Source organism: Ascaphus truei, chromosome 3 (genome assembly GCF_040206685.1).
Source record: "Ascaphus truei isolate aAscTru1 chromosome 3, aAscTru1.hap1, whole genome shotgun sequence".
NCBI classification, from domain to species: Eukaryota; Metazoa; Chordata; class Amphibia; order Anura; family Ascaphidae; genus Ascaphus; species Ascaphus truei.
This window is the reverse complement of record NC_134485.1, coordinates 406,989,019-407,010,965: the sequence shown is the minus strand read 5'-3', so window position 1 is coordinate 407,010,965 and position 21,947 is coordinate 406,989,019. Positions and strand designations below refer to the sequence as shown.

Here is a 21,947-nt window from a genome sequence, read left to right as displayed (position 1 = left end):
AATAACTTATGTGATGCAGCACTCACATGATTCTGGCCTTCAATGGCCCTTATTTGATATGTTGTGAAGCCTCTTAACAGTGATGAAGAATTCAACTCTATTCAAATAAATGAAGAACTGGGAAACAGATTCACAGCACATTGAATGATGACCAATGTAAGGAGTTGTTTATAATGGGGGAGCCTTAGGCTGCGTCCACAGTAGAACGTGCTAGCTTCTGCGCTCCTCCGTGTCCCGGCATCACGTGGGAAATACAAACTTGTTTGTATTGCGAAGCGCCGGTCTCCCTGTAGCACATGTGCATGCACTAGCGCTCGCGCAGTATGCGCATATGCATTGGCGTCCCAGTGTTTGTTTTGGCGCGTACTACGTCATGCCGTATACTGCACTATGGACGCAGCCTTAACGTGTGTAAAACGTGTAGTTTAATATGTGCACACTAATAAAACATACATATTTTTTGGTACGCAGTAGAAATATTTCCTCAGATGTCCTTTTTTTGTTGTCTACTTAGTTAGCACAGTATTTCATTGATGCTCTAAGTAGCTACAGGTTCTGACCTGCAATGAACAGGAGCAGTAACAGGTGGTGGAACTCTTCACATGGGTGCAAGAAATGCAACTAGTATTCATTAGGCGGAGGACATAAAAAACAGGTACTACAATGGCTGTAAAGTGTCTCCTGACGACGGACATGTTCCTAAAGCATGTCATATCTACAATCCAATCCAGATCTTATATAAGCATGACAAGAAGTCCATCCCATATCTGACTAAGTATAAGGCTGAGGCCCCGCATGCTACTGCAGCGCCCACTGGGTGGACACTGTAGGGGCGAGAACCCTCCCCTCATTGGCGCCGGACCCGCTGCGAGGGGGGGCCGCAGCGCTGTGGCGAGAGTTTCTCCTGGAGAGCAGGACACGCGATGGAGTGCTAGGCCACGCCGCCTGGCGGTTCAGCCAATGAGGGCAGCCTGCCGGGTGACGTCATGGTCGCGCCCCCGTCACTGCAACGCTCCCCCTCCCCCCGGTCTCTCTTCCTGCAGCTCACTGCAGACCGGGGAATCGGCTGCACGCACCACCAGCCTCGCGAGCGCACGTGCAGCGGAGGCACTGGGGCCTCAGCCTAAGACCCCATGTTCTTCTACATGAACCCATAACAGATCTCTATTTAATAAAGCCACTGGTCGTTGTACTCAAGCTTGTGAGTCTACTTGACAGTTCTCAACATAGACTGAGACTCATCATGGCATAGCAATGCTTTGCAAATACGGGCCAAAATGGTTGCAGATTTCAAAAATGCATGGTGAACCAGTGAAACAAAAATGCATGGTGAACCCGTGAAACAAAAATGCATGGTGAACCCGTGAAACAAAAACGTAGGAATGACAGCAAGCACGCAAACAGACAGGATCAAGGTGGATTTAAATTGTCAAAGAATGCAGAGTCTGCAGCCGACGCGTTTCGACATCCTCAGGATAGTCGCGGCCAGGACCGAAACGCATAGGCTTCATCCTTTCAAAATATAATTAATGGCCGAATGAATATTCCTGTGAAGCTGACTTTTTGAGTTCCCGATTTCCTTCCTACATTTTTGGTTCTAATCTCTATGGGGACTCACTGCAGTCTTCGCACAGCATCTGGTGTACAAAAAGGTCAAATAGAAACCATTGTTGATTATTCTTTTTTTGATTATTTCTTTTTTTTTTTTCGTGTGCAAACTCCCCACTGCTCAATTTTGATTACAACCACAGGTAAACCATAAGCAGGGCAAAAAGCCAAAGAGGTCAAATTTAATGTGAGGGAGACTGGCAGAATTGTATTTGCTATGCATCCAGTTTCTTTTTTTGTGTATGATCTGCTACTCAAGGGATAAATCTACTGCTTTTATTACATAAGTCCCCACGAAAGTGAATAGATAATGATAGTTTTGTTGTGGTCCTCTGGCAGTAAGGGGTCAAATGAAGAAGGAACTAAAAAAATTTTTTAAACAGTAGCGTATCCACAGCTGCTGCCTCGTGCTGTAATATCATGGCCTGGAAAAAATCTTTACGACACAGCCAGGATGGAGATGCTAATGATTTTTGGCACGTTAGTATTGGTTTGGCACACACAACCCAAAGAGCTGTAATAAAATACACAAGGATACAGAGACTAAAAAAAAAAAAAAAAACATTGTAAAAGAGTCAGTATGATGTGTATCGGGGCGAGTGATTATCAACGTTACACTTCAGGATCGCTCCGCTCAGACTTGCTGGTTTGGCATTTTTCCCAATAAAAATAGCTGAATATTGTAATTGATAAACAGAGCCGTAATCTGCCCCTGTACAAAACTTGCTATATAAATGTTGTTTCAAACCACAGTCATACTTACTAGGTGTTGGGTTCCAATATATTTGTTTGTTTGTTTTTCCTTATGGTCACTAATGTCATTATTTGTATATTTGTTGCTGTTAATATTTACTGGAAACGAGAATACTGTACTATTTTTAGTGGCTTTCATATTGAGTTTTCTCTGAACGGCTATACGATTTGTGCACATCAAAGGGTAACTCACCAATAGGATACTTTATTCCTGATCACCTCTGTCACATACGGCACCCAGCTAGCATGCAACGTGAATACGGGACAAGGGTTAATACTCACGACCTGCAAGTGTTACCACTTTTCACCTCCACAAAGGTCCGTCAAATGTGTTTTCTCGCTCTCCTCAATCCGTCCCAATATACCACAGCCCCGAACAGCACTCAAGTGAGCACGTGACTTAGATATGCAACCAGGGTTAATACACTAGCCACCCCACCTTTCTCCTCTGCAAGGAACCAGCGAGTTAATATTAACCCCTACTAAATTGGAATCATATCTATCCACTGACACCACCTGAGGGTATGCGAATATGATAAAATATATCAGACTAATATTTGCCAGTGCCCCAGGCCCCTTGTTTATTATAGAAAAAACTATGCACTTTAACACACCAAAATCAGTGTCAAAGCACAATGTGTCCGAAACTTAATTACTTTCCCCAGAGCATGCAATTAGTTCATTCAGAGCCCAAAGCATTACTTATTACATGTTTTAATATATATAAAAATACAGTGCTTAGATTACAGAAAAGGTATTACAAAAAACATACAGTTACAATACAAGGCAGAACAGCTTCTTAAAATAAAAGGGTAAAACAGACAGAAAATCCTATACCTTACCAAATGCTATGGATTTTCCAAAGGGAGGCCGCTGGTTCATAACATGAGGTCTCACATGCTTTGTCCAAACCATGCCTCTGGTGAGATCTGACTTTAAAAATCTATGCCCAGACTTAAATACATTCTTTCCTCATGGCACCGGGATAAGCCCATCCGTTCTAGAGGATGCTTTGAAGCTGCTCTACCCAGACCATGTCTATAGAACTTATTTAGAACAGTTGAAACCTTCAGTGGGCTATCCAGGATGGCCCCCGTCCCAATTAAGGCCTCGGGCATGGTCAGCGCTTATGCGCTGACCCGTGCTGAGGAGCGCTGCTGCTCGGCACTGAGCCCCTGCAGCCGCAATGAGAGCGGCATTAGCAGGGGCTCGCGCACGCTTCCGCACGCTTGCGGAAGCGTGTGTCTCACCGAGTCTTCAGATTTTCCTGCTTGCCGGAGCGCAAGGTCAGTCACGTGAGCGGTTCGCCCAATGAGGGCGAACCAGCTCCGTGATGTCACTGGCCCGCCCCCAGACCTGACCACGGACGGCGTGCTGTGTAAGGCCAGGGAAAGCACCGCTTTCCCTGAGCCTTAGCGCGCCTCCGCAATCGGCAAACAACTATGTCCCAGGCCTAAGTCCCTTTGAAGTTCAGAGCAGACCAAAAAAACAGTCCTGACTTGTTTCAAACCCAGCATTTTGTTAAAATAAGTGTAGCTCATTAACTAGAGGGGTTAAAATACCTAATATCTCATAACATTATCATGACAACTTCATTTTTAATTACTGAACCATTGTGGCAGCAAAAAAAGTAACATGCATTGGGACACTATTAACTCCTTTAATGCTGATGTGATCATTCTATGTGTGTCACTTTTAGCTTCACAGTGCTAATAGTTTTGATGGCTCTGGAGAACAGTTGCCATAGGCTATAATCCCTTTTAAACACGTGATTGCTGTAATGTATGTATGTACAGCGAGTCCTCACTTACCGACGTTCCGCTTTCCGACAGATGCCTTATCCGACGTCGGAAACGCTTATCCGACGTTCACCCACGCCAAATAACATTGAGCTGCAATCTGGCGGTCCGTTATCTGACGGCGGTGTGCGGGACGCATTCCGTCGGATAAGCGAAGACCGCTTCACAGCAGTGATACACGTGACGTAATCACATAAATAACAAATAATACAAATAACACATTATGGGAAGAAGTGCTTCAGACATAAAAGTGACATTTAGGAAAAGGAGCTTACAATCTAATGTGAGTCATATGTAGCGGTCACGTGGCCTTGATTTGCCCTGACAACAGGAACAGTGGAAACCCTTTCACTGCCACGCTACAGTCATGCTTTTTTGGGAATGAGCCACGGGCCATGTGAGTGCCAACATGAACAGAGCACTAGAGGGGTTAGTCAAAAAGTATGTTAGTTAGGTAGCACTCCACAAAAGGACTAAATGTATAAATATACACTGTAGATAAAATGGTGCACGAGGCAGGGGGGACCTCTGACCCCCCGATAGAATCAGATATATACACCTTCTGTGCACATAACTAAAGGGGTTAGTGGATCTGCACGATCATTCTTAATTAGGTGTGTTAGTGTGTAAAATGCCTTTGAACCTTACAGGTCTCTTCTTCATGAGGACACATAAAACAGCTGTATACGTTCATAAACGCAGCGTAGGTTGTCAAGTTCCATCTACATAGCCTGTTAAGTTGCATTACCAGATGGTAACAGTAAATAAAAATACCACTCGTGAGCACATTCACATCTCAGACACGTCTGCCCCCCTGTCTTTCTCCATTATCTCTTAGCAAACAGTGCTTCCACTGCAGCCAGGGATTCTGCAAATGGGCCCTCAGTGAGTACTCGTTACTTGTCCATTTTACCATGTACCCCTATAAGCTTATGCCTGCCATGTTACACAGCTTTTCAGCACAGCCTGGGTTAAAGAAGTGCACAGCCAGTAACCCTACTCACACACAGCTGTTTCAACCTGTGGGGTCTCATCAGTGTGAGGTTGGTAACAAAACTCCTACACTCCCACCGCTAAAGCCTTTTATTACCTTTGCCTCCAGAGGCGCCAGCAAGTCATGTCAAGGTACCGCAGGCCCTCCTGCTGCACAAGGGGCAGCTGTACTGTACAAATACTGTTTATCCCCTGTACTAACAGTGTGGACCCCCGTACTAAAACTTTTCGCTCCATGTATTAACAGTGTGTAATCCCTTCAGTGCTGAAAGGGCCAGTACCATATTGCACTGCATTACGTTTTTGCCCCTTTCAGTACATAAATAACTGGCTTACTTTGGAAGCAAGCATTAGAGCAATGGTGCTCAACTCCAGTTGTCAAGCTCCCCCCCAATAGGTCATGTTTTGAGGATACAGTATCCCAGCTTCAGCACAGGTGGCTCACTGGACCTCTGATTGAGCGTTAGCATTAGCGTAATCGTGGAGGACACCAGAGTTATGGGGTGAAAGGTTTAAAATCTGTTTCAAGGCACAATTCAAAAAACTGTTTTTAAAACAACGTAATCAGTGGCTTCCTCATTAAGAGTAAATCATCCTTAAAGTAACTCTTTTATTTATTTCTATCTTGTGAAAAATGAACATACTGTACACCACTTCTTGTGGGGAACACTGGATTCATGCATATAAGCTACTTATCTTTAAATGTTTCACTAATGATGGTAACTTTGATTAATGATTATTTTGGAACAAAGGTAAGGGCACAATTTTGATGACGGGAAACAGTGCTATTAACTAGTGTTGGACTGGGTCCTACTTTTTTTTTTAAAAACGGGTAACGGGTACCTGGCCAAAATCACATGATCTACCCGGCTGGGTACCCGGTTGGCACTTACCTGGGGGTGGACGAAGACGGTGGCAACATCTAGGCAGGTTAGCAGAGGTCCGGTGGCGGTGGCAGCATCAGCAGTGTGTGTGTTCAGCCCGCGCAGGAGGTGCAGGACTCCATAGCAGTGTGAGCTGGGGAACCATGTGATCAGGGCAGGAGCAGAAGCGTTCCTATTGGACAGCCGGCTCCGGTCACATGGTTCCCCAGCTCACACTGCTATGGAGTCCTGGGAGCTGCAGGACTCCATAGTAGTGTGAGCTGGGGAATCATGTGACCGGAGCAGGAGCGTTCCTATTGGACAGCCGGCTGTCCAATAGGAACGCTCCTGCCCTGACCTGTGGACAGGATATCGCCACAGGACCTCTGCTGACCTGCCTAGATGTCGCCGCGGGTCTTCCTCGCCTTCCATCGCTGACAGCAGGTAAGTAATGATGGATTTTTCAGCTATGCTGACATTACCTGGCACTGGGTGTTACCTGACGCTGGGCCCACTTCTCAGTTGCCAGGTCCGGGTAATTTCTGGGTAGCTGAAAATCCGCCTGGTACCGGGTAATTCCGGGTACTCGGTGTATCACTACTATTAACAAAAGACATTAGTTACAGATGGTAAAAACCCTCTGTTAACTGTGGAAATATTACCATTATGAAAAAATATTTTAATATATTTATCGAATTTATTAACATGTGGATCAGCTCAATGTAACATATTACACGTCACTGTTCTAAGTTGACTATTACCCTAGCCAGGACTGCACCATTAAAGATTCAGTCCGCGCGGCACTTTAAAAAAACAATTGCCACATACGGTACTACTGTGAGCACATGACCTGCATATGGGAGAAGGGTTAATACACAGCTACCTAGCCGACCCACTTTTCACCTTCTGCAAAGGTCCCTGAAATGAGTAATATCTCCCCTCACTCCGTCCCAATATACCATCAGTCACAGACAGCACACTTGTGAGCACGAGACTTAGGCCTCGGCCATGTTAAGTGCTTGCTGGCGGAAGCGCGCTGAGGCGCGCTCCCGCTCAGCACTGAGCCCCTACAGCCGCAATTAGAGCGGCTTTAGTAGGGGCTCACCTGCGCTTCCGCGCGCTTGCGGAAGCGCAGGTCTTAGGTGAATTTAAAATTCCCCCGCTTGCTGGCGAGACAGGCCGGTCACGTGAGCGGTTCGCCTAATGAGGGCGAACCAGCTCCGTGACGTCACTGGCCCGCCCCCGGCCAGTGACGCGTCCGCCCCCGGCCCGCCCCCTGAAGGCCCGCTGACGGCGCGTGCGGTAAGCAACCGCAAGGCCAGGGAAAGCACCTGCTTTCCCTGAGCCTCAGCGTGCCTCAGCGAGCAAGCAGGGAGCATGGACTCAGCCTTAGATATGCAAGCAGAGTTAATACACGCGGCTACTCTATCCGACTCACCTTTCTCCTGCACAATGAGTTAATATTTACCCCTTACTCAATTGCAATCATATCTACCTGCTGCCACCACCCAAGCCAAACATATTAAAAAAAAATACAGAGCCTCTGATCTCTGTTTATTAAAGAAAGCTTTGAACTTAACACACAAAAATCTGTTGTAGCAAAATGGGTACGAAAATGTAAGTTACTCTCTACAAAGTCTCTGCAACAGTTCATCCACAGCCCAAAGCATTACTTATTAAAGAATGTTTTAATATACAGATGCAACCTTACCTTATGGCCCTGCGTCCGCAGGAAATTCTAGAGCACATCGGGGACAGTCCATAGCAGGCTGTAATGGCCCATCGGATTAACAAAGCAGGGGGTTCCGGCGATTGAATGGGACTCGCGCAGTGTGAAGCCTACTGGGCTGCACCTGTCCATAAGAGACGCGCAGTAAGACTGAATCAGTCACTCTCCCTGCGTGCCTCTAACAGGCAATCGTGGGTCTTTTATTGATAAGGTAATAGCCTTATAAAGGCAGTGTACTAGGTTGGAATCAGGGGGTCTCCGGTGCTGGACCGCGTTGATTTCAGCTGCGGAGACCCCCTGTTTCCCGAGATAATTCCAGGGGCTGCGAGGTATTGTGTTTTGTTTTTTAAAGGCAACACTTCTTCAATGAGGAGGGTGACGGAAAGAGCAAATGTCGCTGCCATTCATAGTGCTCTATTGTAACTATTGCTTAGTAGAGATGAGCGAATCCGACCCAATCCATATCCCGCATTTTCTCGCATTTTGCCCCACAAAATCCGCTTCGCGGTGTAAAATCCACAGACGGATTTGGTCGTTTTTTATCCACGTAGATTCACCCAAAACTGCCATTGCATACAACCCGTGGGCGGATTGGATTCTACCAATCAGCGGATTCAGCAATCTGTGGGCGGATTCTTAAGAATGCGCCAACGAATTGCTGAATCCGCGGATTGAATCCTACAAATCCGTCCCCGGGTTAAGGAATCCACGGAGTGTTTGGTAACAATGATTTAAAAACCCGCAAAACGAGAATCGCCCTTTTTGAGATTGATCCGCTGAAATCCGCCGACCAAAGGAACCGACCGATCCGCTGCGGATCCATATTCGCCAAAACAATTTGTCCATCTCTATTGCTTAGTCATGAATCCCCCCTCCTCCCCCCAAACGGTTTGATTTCAGGTCCCAACATTACTCCAATCACATAATATTGGGGGGTGGTCATCAGGGCAGTTAGGGGAAGAGTTACATGGTGCAATATAATAATGGAGATCTATCAAACCTTGCATCTATATGTAGCCTGGAGCTCCCGTGGCTCCTGGAGACCCCCCTCCCCTTGAGCAGCTCGGTCGCGGGTGCCGACAGACCCGACGGCTGCTTCCAAGGGTGGGGGCTGGAGCAGGGAGCAGCGCGGCTTCTCCTGCCTGCGGCCGGTTGCCGGGGACGCGATCGGGCGGTTGCTAAGGCCGCGATCGCGTCTCTAAGGTCCCGGCGGCCGGACAAGCAGGGCGCCGCCATTGAGTATACTGTTGCGCATGCGCAGGGAAGCGTAGGCGCAGGGACAGCCCCCGAGACAGGGATAGCTCGCGCGAGAGCAGGGAGAGCTGAGGGAAGGTCGAGGCAGCCCGGGAAAGCTTGCGCAAGCGCAGTGAAGGTAGGGAAAAGCCCGCGAACCCCTAGCCTACCAGGGAAGGCTCTGAGCTGGGACTACATATCCCCAGAGCCTTTGCGAGCCCCATGTGACCCCAGGGAGCCAATAGGGCTTAGGAGACCCCTGAGAAAAGAGATACATTTGGCGGGCTTGCAGCACGTTAGATTAGTCAGAGACCGGAGCAGCCCAGGGAAGGAGGTAGGGTACAGGAGTCAGGGACTCCCTGTACTAGGCCAGCACCCCCAGGGCTCGAGATAGCTCAGCTCCCCAGTAAGGTGAGTGTTGCCAGGGGCAGCCCTCGGGTTAGGGACCCTGCCACTTACATTAGTGGGAGCTGGGAAAGGAAGGTTACAGAGAGTTGGAGTCAGGGAGCTGTGAGGGAAGCAAGGTGCGGGGAGCGAGAGCAGCTCCTGCACCCCATAGGTACCCACACCCCAGGTAGGCCCCAACTCCCCACTAGGTTAGTGGGTAATTGCTGAGGGAGGCCCAAGATAGGGACGCTGCCCTTAGTGTAGTGCTGCATTGTCAGAGTCACGGCTGTCAGTGCTGTGAGGTCTGACAGGCAGGCACCTTGTTGCGCAGCACGTTGGCTGCAGTCAAAAGTGAGCTACAGCTTGCTGCGGTAGGCGCTGGGACTAGTCAGAGAGTAGTGGGTCTGGAGAAGGGCTATAGCTGTTCTAGTCACCTTGAGGTAGCGCTAGGGGTAGGATGCCTGAAGGGATAAACTGGTAACTGAGAGCAGGAATTCTGGAGAGGATCTGCACTAGGCTAGCCAACAGTAGGTAGACGCCTAAGTACTGCATGGAAGAGTACTCTAGTCCATTCCAGATCACTTACCGAAGGGACTTGGGTAGTTGGGGGAGTGAGACAGGTCATTACCCCTGCAGGCCCTAGGAGTTCCCCAAGCCACTACAGGTTGCTGTACTACAGGGACAGGCCCTAGGTTAGGATTCCTGTCACGGTAGTACCACTTAGATTAGACAGGGACACAGCAGACGCTGCGGTTCCTGTGAAGCGGTTCGGACCCACGTTGGGGTCCTCAGAGACGATTCCAGAGTGGGACCCCCTAGCGGTCCGCACGTGCAAGGAGTTCGGTTGGATCAGACGGATTCATCACACGTCTGACCCTTTGAGAAGTTTGTTGCTGACCCGAGCACCGGAGTGCTCGGCAGGTATTATACCATCATATGTGCACCAACAGGCCTATAGGTTCTTAGTGACTGCGCAGTCACCCATTGACTATCTCTGTAGGAGTACGGGACATTGGGTGGGGTTCTTGGGACACTGGGTGGGATCACCTAGTGTTTGGGAATCGTCCTGCGAGACGTCACTGTTAGTGTCTCACCGTGAGAGAGACACAGGTTATCATTATTATTCGTTAGTAAAGTCCTTCGTTATATAAAGCACTGTGTATGGTATTATTGATTGTCCTGCGAGGAACCACTCCCCCCTCTGGTGGGAGCCATCGCAGGTGGAGGCGCTGTACCGAGAAGATGTTGTAAGTGATCACCCCTAGTATAATTACCCCAGGTTCCCCGTGGCGGAAGCTCAGCCCTCCTGTGAGCCAACAGGTAATGCACCACACCTGAGTAACAATATATGATTCCTGCACTCACACAGTAGAATCTGCGATTGGGTGGGGGAATACCCGTTACATTTGGAGGCGCTGCTGAGATAGACCTGGGGTGCCCTGTTTTCATTTTTCCAAATTGGCCAAATTAGATTTTTCACCATGTTTGGGCCTGCAAGCCATGAGGCCCACGAACGAAACAAGAGGACAAAAGTATCCCCGCGACATGTGCTAGTAGTAGGGGATGTTCCCAGTAGTGCCGTGAAGTTGAGGGAAATTTGTGAGGCCCTAGGGAGACTCCTGGGCATAGACCAAGGGTGGAAGAGGATAGAGCACCGGTACGACCCCACAGACCAGTGTTGTAGACTATGGCTAGTAACGGATCAGGAAATATGCCGGGAAAATGTCCCTCTGACCTTGCATTTCCCAGAGGCCCCACCAGAAGGCTACCCTCTTGCATACTCAGAGAGCCTTAGTGAGATTACCCGACCTGTGATCAAAATGGAGGCTCCCTCATCAAGGGAGTCACACCTAAAATGGCGTCTCCCGCCAAAGCAGGAGAGCACATGTGCTGCTGACTGCAAGCCTGCACCAAATTGTGTTGCAGAAATCCGTCCGGGACTGGCGGGAAAACCAGAGCTCCGCCCCCGCAATGTGAGTGACTCAGTGATAGAGCGAGCCCCTCCTTTACATTCCACAAGGGGGAGCAAGCAAAGTGAACAGCCATCAGCAACTGCTGTTTCCACTAAAGACAGTACAGATTGTAGAGAAACACACCCGCAGTTGTATGGGGCATGGCGGACAAAAGGAGGAAAAATACCCTTTCTTCTGTGCCCGTGCCTACAAAAGGATTTGAATCTATCTGGTGGTATGGACTTTAACCCCTTTAGGCTACCAATAGAATGGCGGTTGGCAGTGGTGGAGGATGACGGGTGCATAAGATGTGTTTGTGACCAGTGTGACTTCCCAGGTGGCAAACCGACCTGGGGTCCCAAGTGTGCTTGTTGCGGAGCACAGTTTCTAAAGCCTGTGCTGCTGCAGTCTACAGTCCCAGATCCCAAGCAGGAATCTCAGATGGCAGAACACAGAGATGAAGATGCTGTTACTTGCTCTACCTCAACCACGGAGGTGGAGGAGCTGACAGACAAGGCTGCCCTGGTTCCCTGTTGCAACCAAGCGGGAAGAACTGAGGCCCAGCCAGCTACGGAAAAGGACGAACCATCGGTGGCGATGCGCCTACCGGCGAACCACCCCAGCAGTGAGACAGAGGAATCACAGGGGGAGGTGTACCCCCTAGAAGAAAGCTGTCCAGCCGTGCGAGAGGACCAGTATCTACCACCTACCGTTCAGTTGAAGAGAACAGTCAGCTCTGTCGTGGTGTCAGGTGAAGCACCGCAGATACCTGACAGTGTTCCACAAGAAGAGAAAACCATTGCAAGCCAGCAGAGTGGTAAGGAACCCCCTTGCCCCCCACAGGCTCCGATGGAGGTGGCCGTGAAAAAGGCCAGAGTTACGGCTCCTGAACCGAGTGTGAGCCCGTGCGCTCCGACTCAAATGGTCCCAGGACCGGGATCCAACGCTCCCGAGTTTCAAGCCAGTAAGTGGACTGTCCCAGAAGTGCCGGGGACAGGTCCCGATACAGCCGAGGTGGGAACTGACAGTGTCCCCGAGGACCTGTTGGCTACCGTGAATCACCACAGTGGTAAGGTATCTACCCTTTACCCCCTGCCAGGTGAAACAGAGACTTTGAGGAAAGAGACATTGTCCATTGCTCGCTTCCCAGCGGGAGCCTCGCAAGTACGTAGGGACAAGGACTGTGTGGCGAGGGATTTAGTAAAAATTGCCTCCCTTAAGCCCAAAAGGGAGCGTGCCATTCGCCAAGTAGTGGACCGCGGAAAAGGTCCTGGCCGCCTGGTCTACCGCATCCATGCCGCGGGTGACCGGGTAAAGGTCTGCTTCAGAGACATGGTGCTACTCCTTCCACCAGGGGGAGGAAGTAGCGAGGAACCAGTGACTGTTGCCCTCCGGTGTGCTCTTCAAGAAATTTTTCTGGGGGAGGCTCACGGACGCAACAGTGAGGTACCCCCACTTGATCAGTTAGGGGCACCCCACGAATGGTCTCAGCAAACAGCTGACGCTCAGCTGGCCTCGGGTATGGTATGTGAACTGTATTGTAACCTGATGTCTAAAGTCACCAGTGATAGGTTGTACATATGCCCTGCATTTTCATTGTATAACTGTGTACCAGGTTATGTCTGCCATCCAAGCGAGGTCGTTGGAGTTTCACCAGGGGGAGAGTGTAGCCTGGAGCTCCCGTGGCTCCTGGAGACCCCCCTCCCCTTGAGCAGCTCGGTCGCGGGTGCCGACAGACCCGACGGCTGCTTCCAAGGGTGGGGGCTGGAGCAGGGAGCAGCGCGGCTTCTCCTGCCTGCGGCCGGTTGCCGGGGACGCGATCGGGCGGTTGCTAAGGCCGCGATCGCGTCTCTAAGGTCCCGGCGGCCGGACAAGCAGGGCGCCGCCATTGAGTATACTGTTGCGCATGCGCAGGGAAGCGTAGGCGCAGGGACAGCCCCCGAGACAGGGATAGCTCGCGCGAGAGCAGGGAGAGCTGAGGGAAGGTCGAGGCAGCCCGGGAAAGCTTGCGCAAGCGCAGTGAAGGTAGGGAAAAGCCCGCGAACCCCTAGCCTACCAGGGAAGGCTCTGAGCTGGGACTACATATCCCCAGAGCCTTTGCGAGCCCCATGTGACCCCAGGGAGCCAATAGGGCTTAGGAGACCCCTGAGAAAAGAGATACATTTGGCGGGCTTGCAGCACGTTAGATTAGTCAGAGACCGGAGCAGCCCAGGGAAGGAGGTAGGGTACAGGAGTCAGGGACTCCCTGTACTAGGCCAGCACCCCCAGGGCTCGAGATAGCTCAGCTCCCCAGTAAGGTGAGTGTTGCCAGGGGCAGCCCTCGGGTTAGGGACCCTGCCACTTACATTAGTGGGAGCTGGGAAAGGAAGGTTACAGAGAGTTGGAGTCAGGGAGCTGTGAGGGAAGCAAGGTGCGGGGAGCGAGAGCAGCTCCTGCACCCCATAGGTACCCACACCCCAGGTAGGCCCCAACTCCCCACTAGGTTAGTGGGTAATTGCTGAGGGAGGCCCAAGATAGGGACGCTGCCCTTAGTGTAGTGCTGCATTGTCAGAGTCACGGCTGTCAGTGCTGTGAGGTCTGACAGGCAGGCACCTTGTTGCGCAGCACGTTGGCTGCAGTCAAAAGTGAGCTACAGCTTGCTGCGGTAGGCGCTGGGACTAGTCAGAGAGTAGTGGGTCTGGAGAAGGGCTATAGCTGTTCTAGTCACCTTGAGGTAGCGCTAGGGGTAGGATGCCTGAAGGGATAAACTGGTAACTGAGAGCAGGAATTCTGGAGAGGATCTGCACTAGGCTAGCCAACAGTAGGTAGACGCCTAAGTACTGCATGGAAGAGTACTCTAGTCCATTCCAGATCACTTACCGAAGGGACTTGGGTAGTTGGGGGAGTGAGACAGGTCATTACCCCTGCAGGCCCTAGGAGTTCCCCAAGCCACTACAGGTTGCTGTACTACAGGGACAGGCCCTAGGTTAGGATTCCTGTCACGGTAGTACCACTTAGATTAGACAGGGACACAGCAGACGCTGCGGTTCCTGTGAAGCGGTTCGGACCCACGTTGGGGTCCTCAGAGACGATTCCAGAGTGGGACCCCCTAGCGGTCCGCACGTGCAAGGAGTTCGGTTGGATCAGACGGATTCATCACACGTCTGACCCTTTGAGAAGTTTGTTGCTGACCCGAGCACCGGAGTGCTCGGCAGGTATTATACCATCATATGTGCACCAACAGGCCTATAGGTTCTTAGTGACTGCGCAGTCACCCATTGACTATCTCTGTAGGAGTACGGGACATTGAGTGGGGTTCTTGGGACACTGGGTGGGATCACCTAGTGTTTGGGAATCGTCCTGCGAGACGTCACTGTTAGTGTCTCACCGTGAGAGAGACACAGGTTATCATTATTATTCGTTAGTAAAGTCCTTCGTTATATAAAGCACTGTGTATGGTATTATTGATTGTCCTGCGAGGAACCACTCCCCCCTCTGGTGGGAGCCATCGCAGGTGGAGGCGCTGTACCGAGAAGATGTTGTAAGTGATCACCCCTAGTATAATTACCCCAGGTTCCCCGTGGCGGAAGCTCAGCCCTCCTGTGAGCCAACAGGTAATGCACCACACCTGAGTAACAATATATGATTCCTGCACTCACACAGTAGAATCTGCGATTGGGTGGGGGAATACCCGTTACATATACAATGGTGAATTGATCCTCTGCATCATTTAAATGTGCCTACTCTGAGGTCGCGTTAATTCTCCAAAGTAGGAGATCACCAGCAGATGAAGAAAGTCAAATACTGTACAGCTCAACCCCATTATAGCGTGATCCGCTACAACGCGAATCCGCATATAACGCAGTCTGAGCGTGTATCCCGAGATTTGCAAACCTCAATTTTGCCGGCGCGAGGACTTACCGGCATCTAGATCTCTCTCCTCTTTGCTGTCAGCTCTCTCCTAACTTCATAGGGCTGTGTCCACATGCTCTCCTCTCTGCAGCTGTCAGCTCTCGCGTCGCAGATGAGGGTCATATGACACAACACACATTTTTTTTAAACATTCAATTTAATCAATCCTCCGCGAGGAGAGCGCATGGACACAGCCCTATGAAGTGAGGAGAGAGCTGACAGCAAAGAGGAGAGAGATCTAGATGCCCTCGCGCGCCAAAAATTTAACGCGATCCTGGTTATAACGCGGTTTCATTCTGTGGCCCCCAAGGACCGCATTATAACGGGGTTCGGCTGTAACAAGTTTTATACATGTGCCGCCAATGCATATTGATGGGGAGAAAAATTGCTCAGAGAAAATTGAATTTCGATACATATAGTATCCAGGGTGTCGTCAATTTTTCATAACAGTGAGGGTTTTGGATAGCTACAGAAATATACAGTGCCTTGTTACAAATTCACAAAGAACATACATTTTGGTTCAATAAGTACACTTTTTGATGTCAGTAAAGGAAAACTGCATTGCACATGCTTATTACATATATGAATGGCAGCTTGCTTGTCCTATAGATCAGGGGAGCGCAAACATTTGAAGCTTCGCCCCCTGTCTCCCCTTCCCCGGCTCTCGCACCCCCGCCCCCCCCACCTTGGATCCGCATCAAATGACGCAGCGTCATTTGACGCGTGTGACGTCACATGGCCCCGTCACGTCATTTGCGCCGTGTAGCCATGGCGACACGTCACACCGCCGGCTGAAAAAGTGGCGTGTTGCAGGGGCCTCACGCGATCCCCCTGCATTTAATTAAATGCCGTGGGGAAGAGCGCAGGGCCCCTGCAACTGCCCACGCCCCACCCAGACAGATCTCCCACCCCCCAGCTTGCGCACCCCTGCTATAGATCATCGAAATTGAAACTCATTTTCGGATCATTTTAACACTACAATGCTCTGTTGTCCTGAACATGCAGCCACATTATTAGTAGAAGGTGCCCTATTGCCCCCTCTGTCATGCAAAGCTATTTTGCCCTTTGCTTTCTTCTATGACATTATAGGGTCAGAGGACACAAGAGGATACAAAAAGGCTAAAGAAACAACTTGCACCTAATACTTATGAAACCTAAAACACTAGCAAATCTCTTTATTATACTTTAATAGTGGGGGTAAGCACCAAGTAGCCATAATATGTGGACATAACCACTACACATTTGTGGTTCTGTTTACAACAAACACAAATACCACTTGTGAGCACATTCACATCTCAGACAGGTCTGCAACCCTGCTTTCATCCTTATCTCTTAGCATACAGTGCTTTCACTACAGCAAGGGATTCTGGGAAATGGCATGCAAATGAGCACACAGTGTGACACCTTTTTGCTTCAAGTCCATTTTAACATTGTCCCCCTGTAAGCTTATGCCTGCCACATACACAGCTTTTCAGCACTGCCTGGGTTTAAGAAGTTCTGTTCACGAACAGAATAAAATAGTTGAAAGTGTACACTCATACACAATACTGTTCTACATTGCATCTTATTCACAGAATGGTTCCCAACTATGTAATAAATCTTTAATATGAATACTGCTCTGAGACAACTCCCATGTGTTGCTGTTTTGTTGCTTTACAAAGTAGGTTTCCATCAATACTGGAAGATAATGATATCACTGAGGTTTCTTTGGGCACAATTTACCCGCAGCACACACTTTATGAAATGTCTCCTCCAACATGATGGAATCATTGAAATTCACTCTGGAAAATGTGAAAGGTTACCACAAAAACTCTAGAAGATTTAGCCAAATTAAATGTTATATGGGACCTACTGTATAATAACGTGTGCGCGTGCGTGTGTAGAGAATGAAAAACATATTACCAGATATTAGGCCTCAATAATTCCCGCCACAGTATTTTAAGGATTTCAAAGCGCAATAACAGTTCACATTCATTGGGGTTGCAATGGGAGTACTCAGCCATTTTGCATCTTCTCTTCAATTTTTAACATTTACATAAAAGAGAACAACAAACAGAGCTTATCTTACCATGCACAGTGCTTGTATTAGGGGTGAATTAGTGGCTCGTAAAGAACTATGCGTTGTAGTCAGGGCTGGCGCACTGAAATCCGGTGCACTGAAATCCGGCGCCCAAGGCGAGCACAGAGAGAAGACGCCCCGAAGGGAGTGCGGTGCCTTTTACCCTGTCCAGCCAGCATCTCCTCCTGCTGCATGGTGTCACGCAACGAGGCCACGCCATGTGACAATGCCGGAGCCTACAGAGGCTCCCGTGGCACCACCATCAAACCCGACGTTGGGTGGCATTTTCTGTGCCTCCTTTCTTTCCTGATATTATACCAGGAACTAAAGGAGGCACAGAAAACGCCGCCCTCGGAAAGGGCCGCCTGAGGCCGTCGCCTCTTTTGCTCACCCGTGGCACCGGCCCTGGTTGTAATTCGAAAGATGTGGTGATCTGGGCTAAAGTATTAGGCAAATGGAGGTCTTTGAAGAAGATCCAGGCCATGACTTGGCATAAGTAAATCGACATGGAGGATTTCACAACATGATGATGAAAAATGGATATTAAGATAGATTTTTTTTTAATGTTTTTTTCTCATTTGGACAGTCTGTGGAATTGTATAATGAAAAGATCTCATCAAAGGCAGAGAAAGTGCGGGGAAAAAGAAATAGGGAAGAAGGCAGAATACCCAAAAAAGGAGGTTGTAGGAAAGGGGGAGAAGGTGCCCCTATAATTACTTTGCTTTTCCAATTATACCTGTTTGTGTCTCTGTAAATATCCCAGGCACATGCCTAACGATACGATCAAACTGCTACAGGGGAAACATCTGGACTTGATATGCATCCAATACTCATGTTTAGACTTGAAGAGCATGGACAGCCAACCCATCCATCATATTACAATAGGGCGTGTCATTGGGCCCCGGACAGCAAGCATGGGAAAGTGAAGCGAAACTTAAATGAAGGACACCTGGTCCTTATTAACATCTTGGGGGCCTATGGAGGGAGGTAAAACTGGTACAATTCTAGGTCACGCGTTCTTTCAATAGTCATTTTTCTCGATACATCTGGTTACATTTGATAGGTCTATAATTTTTTTTTCATTATAAATACAAGTGTAAGTGGTAGATTCATGAGTGAATTGCCTGGTTTTCCCTCATTACTACACATTCACAAAGCTACCACTTTGGGGGTGTATTCGCCAAAGTGCATGGGCCATTATCAATCTGTAATAGCCATTCACATGATTTGAAGATTAATCGAATGTTCTATGTATGAGTCATTACAGGGTGAGGATTTCCCTGTATTCTTGGCTCCCGTGTAAGCCAATCAGAGCACTTGGTGTTTAAGACCTGTATCCAGCACTCAGGTTGGTTGATGTGATAAATTATGGAGTGAGGTTTAGTGAATGTAAAACTGGAGACGCCAGGAAAACACAGTTTTATTGCGCGCAAAAGTTTACAATAAAACCTTATATGCCACGAATATGGAGATACTTCCAGGATCAAATGGAGCTGGATATTATGTTGCTGCCTCAATGCATCATTTCCTTGAAAAACAAAAAGAATCATATTTGCAGCTTGTATTGTAAGAATGACGTTTAAATAAATGATGTTTTGCCATCTTCAATACGTCAGTCAATCTGATTAATTGATCATTAATTGTCATTCACGAGTAAGATTTGACATGAAAATGTCTGTCGCCCTCCAAGTATTACATGCCAACAATGTTTAAAAAATTTTTTTTTTTTATATATATATATATATATATCATTTAAAAAACAAAAAACATGTCATCACATAAAATCTGTTTTTTTTTTTAGGATGCATATATACCTTTGTCCTGAAAAGTAATTATTGGCTACAATTTATATTCAAGAAACGGCCATTCTTGTCTACACAAAATGCACATAAGTGCAAGGAATTAAGAACTGCCACCTATTTACATTCTGCTGAGACATGTTAACAGCCCTAACACAGTAGCAGAGAAACCGAGGAAACCTAAGATCCATTGAGTCTGTCCCTCCCACCATATGGCCACATTGAATAAGATTATTCCACAATAGAGCCTTAAGACCTACAGGGGTTTATTGGTTTCAGATAGGCGGTTGGGGGAAATATTCTACATTCTTACAAACAAATGTAAGGTTAATGTTTACCCCAGGCTATCCACTGCACTAGCACTGCACTATCACTGCAGTATTAGAAGTGCTAGCAGCAGTCCTAATAAATAGCCCCCCAAAATTGCACTAATAAATATACATGATAGTTAGTTTTAGAGTTATTTTGCTCCTGAATGCGATACCTTTGTAATAGTTACTGTTTGAAAACACAGACGGATAATACTGTCGCTAATGGAGGAATTTCCACAACTACAGTACCTGAGATGCTGTCCTGATATTCGCTGCTTTTCTCGCCTCTTTTTATTAGTACATCTACTTCAATATGCAGCAACAAAACCATGGTATCTAAGGAAGATGTGCATTAAACTGACTATTATGTGATTTACTACAGTATTCTATTTGCAAATATCTCTGTTCATTTTGACACTTTGTTTTTTAGTCACACAATGGTTTTGCCAACTCAACAAAGAACAATAATGTATTTATATTTTTATTTACATAACACTATCTATATACATAGCGCTTTACAGCAGTAACACACGTGACATAATGGGAATAAGCGCTTCCTTAATAAAAGTAACATTAGACGACTGTCCTGAAGAGCTTACAATCTAATCTATTACATCGCAAAAGATGCAAACATGTTATTATTTCTACACGAAGCAACTCTTCTCCGAACTTCTCCTTGGGCTCCACATAACCAGTCACCAAACTGCATGATTCAGACAAGCAGAATACAATAAGCACAAAATGAAAAGAAAAACACAACAGATTACATTAAACAGAACACATTAAAATAAGCATGCAGAAAATGCACATTCTTTCACTTAAAAGTGCAGTGAATGAACTTCTGTAATGAAGTATTTAGTGCATCTACCAGAAAGCGGATATTTTAGCACACGTACAAGTGATTGCAGCGTTAACTACAGTATGACAAATGAGAGTCAATAGTATTTGCACCAAGAAGAGTCAATTAAAAGCTCCCCTGATGTGGCAGATGAAGAAAGGTGTTGCTTGAAAGATGCATCCTTTATAATTTACAATAGGCAGGAAAAAAACACTCAAGTTTCAAATATTTTATATAGATAACAATTGTTTAACTCACCATCACAAACATGAAACCAAATACAATGGCATACGTTAGCATCACTATGAAATAAATTGGCATGCACAATAAATTCACTAAATCGTTATTTGGTCCACTGTTTGTTAGCACTGCATCAAATCACTTAATGTTACTAAACACGACCCGCAGATATAAGCAAACGTGCCATACACCCTTAAGAAATCCAGATGTTTTGTTTCTAAAGCACAGTGTGTCAGCTGCCTGATCTGAATTCTGCAGGAAACTCCTGCTCCATCCTGATGGTAAAATGCAACCACCCCCCCAGAAAAAAAACCCTATACACTACATCACAGCCCAGCAATGCAGAGGTAGAAAGATGGTTTGTGCAAGTTGCAAGACAGTCAATGGAGAGTCTCTAGCATTTGAAACATTTCAGAGCATACTGTATATAAAAAAAAAAACCACATTTGTGATACAAGTTGGCATCAAGCATACAACAAAATCTCTTACTCACCTTGAGTGGGGATCTTTCCCGACATACAAAAGAATAGATCTCTTTCAGCAAAATCACCAGGACATTGGTGACCAGGAGTTCCAAGCTTTTTTTTTTAAATTCTGATTGGAATACTGAATGCAATCAGTGCCTGTCCTCTAGCAATGTTACATGCGAGCACAATGAATGCAGTGGAGTTCTCCCTGCTTTCTTACAATGACATCATTCCTCAGGACAACAGGCCAATAGACATGCACAGGGAGAAGCTTGGAGCGGGGGGTTATGGGAGTTGTAGTTACCCTTGCTAGGATATGTCAGCCTGATGTAGGATTCCAGGCATCTGGGTGGACTACAAGTCCCAGAGACATGGGGTCGGGGTTGAGGAGAGGAGCTGAATACTAGAGGCTGCATCAGGTATTCCTTCAGGAGGAGGGCTAGGTTTTGTATTGGAGAGAGGAGAGCCGGGGGAAAAAGCAGAAGAAGTTTTCACCTGTGTAGCCATATGCCCCTGGCTATATATTTATTTATACAAATGTTTTACCAGGAAGTAATACATTGGGGGTGATTCACTAAGCTCCAATTTTTTGCGCTGAAATTGAAACATTTTGCCCGGGTGCAAAAGGGTGAAGCCAAATGCGCTATTCACTAAGACAGCTCGGCGCAATTTGGCCCGGCCGAGCCAAAAAATGCCATATCGCGCGAGCACCTTTCCCCCCCCCCCTGCTATCGCGCTTAAAGTTATACAGCACGATAGCTGCTAGAAAAAAAGCAGCCTGTAAGAACTGCATGGAGACGCTGCGTCTCAATGCACGGCTCTTACAGGCGATTGTGCTGTACAAATATTATTTTGAATAATAGTGTACATGTGCAGGGGGTCTCCTGAGCTGAGCCGCATTGGTTTCAGCCTCGGGGACCCCCGACTTAATGAGATACAGGCCCCGGTATGGGGTGCCGGTATCCCCTGTGTTTTTAAAGCTCCCGCGTCACGTGACCGGGGGATTTAAATCCTGCACATGTACA

At 47.7% G+C, this 21,947-nt stretch overlaps 1 protein-coding gene across 2 annotated transcripts in view; it reads right to left on the bottom strand.

The window, feature by feature from the left end:
* RAB30 (RAB30, member RAS oncogene family) overlaps positions 1-21,158 on the bottom strand; it is a 152,543-nt gene extending 131,385 nt beyond the window's left edge. The window contains exon 1 of one of the 2 annotated variants that reach the window (XM_075592599.1): positions 20,949-21,158. The gene's annotated coding sequence lies outside the window, so the exon portion shown is untranslated. The remainder of the gene's footprint in view (positions 1-20,948) is intronic. The other variant, XM_075592597.1, reaches the window with a different exon arrangement.
* Between the last annotated feature and the right edge of the window lie 789 nt (positions 21,159-21,947).